The 6,000-nt window shown below is 50.5% G+C and overlaps 1 protein-coding gene across 1 annotated transcript in view; it reads right to left on the bottom strand.

The window, feature by feature from the left end:
• Window positions 1-5,287, bottom strand: part of KIAA0232 (KIAA0232 ortholog) — a 66,845-nt gene extending 61,558 nt beyond the window's left edge. The window contains exon 1 of the mRNA XM_027642994.1: window positions 5,127-5,287. The gene's annotated coding sequence lies outside the window, so the exon portion shown is untranslated. The remainder of the gene's footprint in view (window positions 1-5,126) is intronic.
• Window positions 5,288-6,000: the final 713 nt, after the last annotated feature.

Below are 6,000 nucleotides of genomic sequence, written 5' to 3' on the forward strand. Positions count from 1 at the left end.
TCTTCAGACATCAGAATTAAAATATCACGAAACGGTAAAAGTTTTTCCAGAAGTTTCAAAAGTAAAGCTATCAACCAGACAAATCACTGGAAGCTGGCTCCATTTCTTTCAGGATACCCCAGTGTCCTAAATACAATGCAATGTTTTAAAGTTGTACTTCCATTCAGCCACAGTCTTCAAATTTGTTTCAAGTTTATAATAACAAATTACAGGGTCTCAAGGACCTAGTGAGGATTAATTACTCATCCAATAGCAGCAATACGCATTACTGATTTCTTTCTTAGTGATGCTTCAAGCAGACTTTTTTCTTTAGACTAATAAAACACTTTCTTTTCTTAAAAAGTACATATGCCACATGTTAAATGACCAAAATAATTTCTTGAATCAATCTGTGTATGTTTTCCCACTTTACTGTTGAAGATTACTATCTCAATCCAAGTCCCGACTAGGCAACACTACCTGGAATAACCCTGCACAGTTTACGCATCTTGCAACTCTGCTCTGCTGCTCTGATGTTAAGACTATACCATCTTATGACAGGTTGCTTTATTTTTTCTGGCCTTCAGGTACCCCTAGTCTCTTATTCCCTTCTCTCTCTCTCTGTACCTTTTTCCACAGTCTATATATGCAAAATCTCATCTGCAATGTAACTGCATCTCCCTTCAGAATTCTTCTACAACCAAGCCAGTCCATCTATTCAAACCATAAAAACAACAGAAAACCCATACTCACACAATTTAAGAAAATACTGAAGGCATAACAGCTACTCCTTTCTATATAACACTTTAAACACAGGCACATTAAAATGAAACTATTCACTTGACTTCGCTCAGTGATAGCAAACTGCAGGTTCTTTCCTCAGTCCTAGCCCAGCACTCTATCCAGCAGACCTTGTTCCTTTGACAAATTTAATACTAACTACAGGAAGACTTTTAAAAGCTATAAAAAGAACACAAAACTATTCAGATTTCAGCCCTGTTACAATTTATTTTTATTTATTAACGAGGTTTTTTTGCAGAATATAACTTTTCATATGCAATCCTTTCTAGAATAAGGCCTAGAAAGTTACAGACACAAGTGACATTAGCATGGACTGCATATTTGAAACTTCTTCCTCAATACAGTAAAAACCAGAAATTTAAACATTCCCCAAATTATATTAAAAATAAAAATCATTATAGCAAGCCTGAGTACAAATCATGCATACACTTAGAAGGATATAACTAAACTATTACATGCAATATCACAACAGTAAAAGATGTATTTAAATACTTCACAGTTTAAATTTCCACACCACTGTCTTAGAAATAAATGTCTTGGAAACACAGATAACACAGTGGACATATGGAAGCTAAGTTATGAACAGAATACAGGTGATGCAGAAACAAACAATGTATAGTTTTATGCAGGTAGATCCAAACACCTTGCACATGAAATTATAAAGGAAGTAGATGAATAAAAATTCAAAGTATTCAGTAGCTTCCAGTAAAGCTACAGAAATAACTCCTAGCAAGAAATCTGTGAAAGAATAACCTTTGTACTGAATGTTCAAGCTACTCAACCCTTACCCCCACACCCCCTAACCATCACTGTAGACCAATAAAATACACATTCAACCTCCCAACATCCATTAAAAATGTACCCAACCAACTTTCAGATAAATAGAACAAGATGTTTTTCAGGAAAAATATTATAACTAGCTCATCTAGATCTTTTTCTACTAAAACACTCTAGCAGTTCCACAGTTAAATGGTACTTCGGCCTTGAAAAGTCTGGTAAACTATCTCCAAATTAAGAAAAAACCCACACTTTCCCTTCCAATCATACAATTTCCTTTTTGCCTGTGTACTGAAATGCAACTGAACATTCATATATTCATTTGAACATTTGTATTTTGTATCATGAAATTGACCTTACTCGGAAAAAATTCTTGGGGTGGGGCTGAGGGGATGGACACAACACAACAACTGGTTTCTACAATTACATTTACAAATTATCTAACCAGCGTGTCACTGGTTGGACTAAAAGGAAGGATTCCAATCTCTGTTCCACAAGACAGAAGAAACTATCCCAATAAACAGAACATATTAAATAGCTTCTAGAAGATCATTTGTATTCCAAGCTCCACTGGCAGTGCAGATAACTGGAATTGTTCCTGCTACCTCTTAGCCTACAGGAATTCTAAGTCATGGTGCCTTCACCACATTGTGCTTTAGCAGGCATTTTTGCCTATCTTAGCATAGTACTAAGTTGTTACTTTTAGTTATTAGCTACTGCTTAAAGAAGCAGCAAACTGAGATATGATTTTGCTAGGATTGTAGCTAAGTAGACAAAAAGTCTATTCTGACTCTACAACACTATGCCTAAAACCCAGTAAAATCCCACAAGAAAATTCACCCATGCTAAGTATAAAACCAACCTCTTGGTTGCTTCATTCCCCTATTCACCTAGAAAAAAGATGCTCAAGAAGGACAAACAATGAAGTTTTGAACAGTATCTAGATCTTTCACAGTCCCTATTCCTGCTAGAATGCACAGCAAATGAGCAAATGAAAATGCTGACATCATTTTACCCCTATGGAATTTCTCTTACTTGGAAGAATAACAAATCACAACAACAACAAAAGCAGTGGGGAATACAGACTATGAAATCAGCATATTAAGATAACATAAGAAGTTCAAGGCCTCCATTTTCCCCTCCTGGGTCACATATAGACCTGTTTGATCCTTATTTTCCTTCTGATTCCTTCTTACTCCACCAGCAGAAAAGTTGGATGGTAACACACTAAACTCAAATTTGCAGAATCTCTGGTCTCAGATGCACAGTGCACCAAACGAATCGATAAAGTTCTGTGACTGCACATGTGGGAATATCTGTCAAGCAGAATATGGTGGGGATATAAACTGCTGATGCCTTCAATGGACTGTAGTAATCAGGATTTCCCCTATAATTCTCAAGTCTTTGAAAATCAGTAACATTAAAAATATACGGTGTGCTACTCGTTTTATTCAAGTTTACCTAGATCCCCTCTTACATCTCAATGATCAAAACAGAAGATTTTGATACCTATACAATATGCTTTATCAATTGGAAGGGAAGGTTTGTACACTACCATTTTAGCATATCCATACTGACAAGAAACGGCAGATGGAGGATTAGTACAAAATAAAATCTGTACAGTTTCATGTCAAGTAACAATCAAGTTCCATGTCATTTACTATTATAAGGCATATTTTTGTCTTAAATAATAAAGAAAAATGTCAATTACAGACTCCCATGGATTGTGAGGAGCCCGCAATACTTAGGGTTTAAGCACTGCAGTGAAGTAGTTTGTTTTACACAATTATCTACTGAATCATCACGAGCTCAATTTTGACAGCTAAGAAACCAAAGTCGATCTGCAATTCCCACTTCAACCCAGGAACACAGAATTGATATATGGTATGCAACAGAAGGGCAAAAATCTAAACATTTAAAAGGGTTTGAATGAGGAAAATCAACTACCCATACCAGTGTCCTCTGATCCCAAGCTTATAAACCGCAACCCAAATTACTTATACACAGAAAACATCAGAACACAGGAATGCCTTTTATTTAAAGGAAGGACAAGCAAATCACACTATTTTTACCCTTCAGATCAGTATCAGGTACTGCAATGAGTAATTAAAACAAAGACAAGACCGGGGAAAAAAAAGCACCGCACTTTGGCTTTTCCCAAAGTTTCATAACACGACTCCATACGTGTATACTTTTAATCGTAGGCGACACGAGGAGAAGATGGAAACGAGTTAGCCGGAGCGAAGTGTCAGTTCGTGTCACTTCTGCATTCAGCTGTAACCTTCGCCAAACCTTGTCCCCCACCCCGCCCATCGCCCGCGAGAGGCCGCGGCCGCGGGCCCGCCCCGGCGGCGCCGGCTGCCCGCACCCATAGGATGCGGCTCCCGTCAGTCCGCCATCAGCCCAGCTCCGCCTCCTCAGCAGCAGCCCGAGCCTCCCTATCCGCCTTTTGCCTTCAATAGGCCCTAAAGGACAATGCTGCTGGAAAGGGGAGGAAAAAAAAAAAAAAAAGATAGGAGGGGAGCGAGTCCCGCCAGATCGGCCCCCGGGGCAGCGCTGCAGCACCGCGGCTCGGCCGGGGCGGTTTTCATCTGCCCGGCCCGGCCCCGGCTCCCCCTCGCCGGTGCGCGGCCGCTGCTGCGCTCTGTGCGATCGCACAGGATGAAAGGTCACGGCGTGAGCGCCGGCCGGGCCCGGCACGGCCCCGTCACCTCAGCCCCGGGGTCAGGCGGGGCAGGGGAGGCGCTGCCCGGCTCGGGCTCTCGCTACCCCGACCCGAACCGCCGCATCCTCCGCTCTCCCGTCCGCTGTCGCCGAGTGACACCGGCGCGGGCCGGCACCCGCGGCGGGCGGGTGCTGCAGCTGCCGCCTTCGCCTCCCCCCCCCTCCTCCTCCTCCTCCTCTGCTCCCGGGCGTGACCCGGACCGAGAGCACCGGGCCCCGGCTCTCCCGCTCCAGGTCGGCACCTCCCCCCCGGCCAAGTCGCTCAGCTGGCGCCGGGTCCCGCCGTGATGGAGGAGTGCGGGGCCGGGGGCAGCCGGGGAGGGCTCCGCTCCCCTCCCGGGCAGCGCTCGGACCGGGGCACCCCGGCCGGGCCCCCGGCCCCGCCCCCGAGCCCTGCCCGCCGCCGGCCGGCAGCCGCCCCCCGCCCGGCCCCCGGCGCTCCTGTCAACCCCTCCCCGGCCCCTTCCTCCCGCTCCCCCGGCACGTTCCCGCCGCGCTGCGCCAGCCGCAGCTCAGGAGCAGAACGCGCCGTCCCGGGAAACCATCCTCCCGGGGGGGCCAGGCCCGGCCCGGCAACTCCTCCTCTTCCCGGGCAGTTAGCGGAGAGGGCAGGGATGCGCGGGCCTGCCCGGCCGGGCCCCAGTGCTCCCGGGGGTCCAGCCCGCCCGTCCCAGCGCGACGGCGGGAAGGAGGCGGGGGAGGGGAAGGGCGCCCGCCGCCGCCTCCCGGCTCCGTCCTCCCGTTCCACGGGGAGGGCGGCTGCCGCTCCCCCTCCCTCCCTCCCTCCCTCCCTCCCTCCAGCCCTGCCCCTCCCTCTGCTCCCCGGGCCCGTGGCGGGCATTTACCTGCCGTGGCGGCGCAGAGCGGGGCCCCGGGGCCTCTGGCAGCCGGAGGAGGCGGCGGACTCCGTCCCGCTGCTGCCGTCCCCGAGTGAGGCGGGCGGGACGGAGCCGGGACCTGCCCCGGGAGGCGTTACGTAAACCGGCGGCAGCGGCGGCTCCAGCGCCACGGGGAGGGAGGGGGAGAGGGCGGGAGGGGGCCGGGCCGCCCGCGCCGTCACCCGGCAACGGGACTCAGCGCCCCGGCGGACCGCGCCGCCGGCTCCGCCCCGTATCCCTCCGCCCAGAGGGCGGCCCGGATCGCTGATCCCGGATCACTGATCCCGGATCCGTGGGGCCGCGTCGGGCGGGCCAGATGAGGGGGAGCCGTGATATGGGACAGACGTGCTGCTGTGTCCGGTCCCATCCCATCCTTTGCCATTCCCACCCCCGTCCGTAGGGCCCGAGCGCCGGCGAGCCGCCTCCGTGGCGGGTCCGCGGCGCAGGAAGGGCGGGGGGAGGGAGGAGGGGAAGTGTCCCTTTGCCCTGGTTGTCCAGCCTCCCGCCCGCCGGGACAGCGCCGCGCGCTCCGCCGGGCGCCTGAGGGGAGAAGGGAGGGGGCGGGCGAGGCCCTGGGAAGGCACCGCCCGGGCGGGCGGCGGGAGCGGCGCCGGCCCTGGGGCGGCCGTGAGGCGGGAGAGCCTCCCGCGCCCCCTCGGGAGCGCTGGGGACGGGAACACCTAGGGCCCGGGAACACCTAGGGCCCGGGCGGGAATGCGAGAGAGGAAGCGGGGGATAATGATGGAGCGTAGCGCTGGTGTTTGTCATGTGAGGTCTTTTTGAAATCCTCCGAGCGACTCCGAGGAGGGCAAGGTTAACAAATAAAAAAGTTTATTTTGCT

This window comes from Corapipo altera, unplaced genomic scaffold, assembly GCF_003945725.1.
Source record: "Corapipo altera isolate COAL_440 unplaced genomic scaffold, ASM394572v1 22, whole genome shotgun sequence".
NCBI classification, from domain to species: Eukaryota; Metazoa; Chordata; class Aves; order Passeriformes; family Pipridae; genus Corapipo; species Corapipo altera.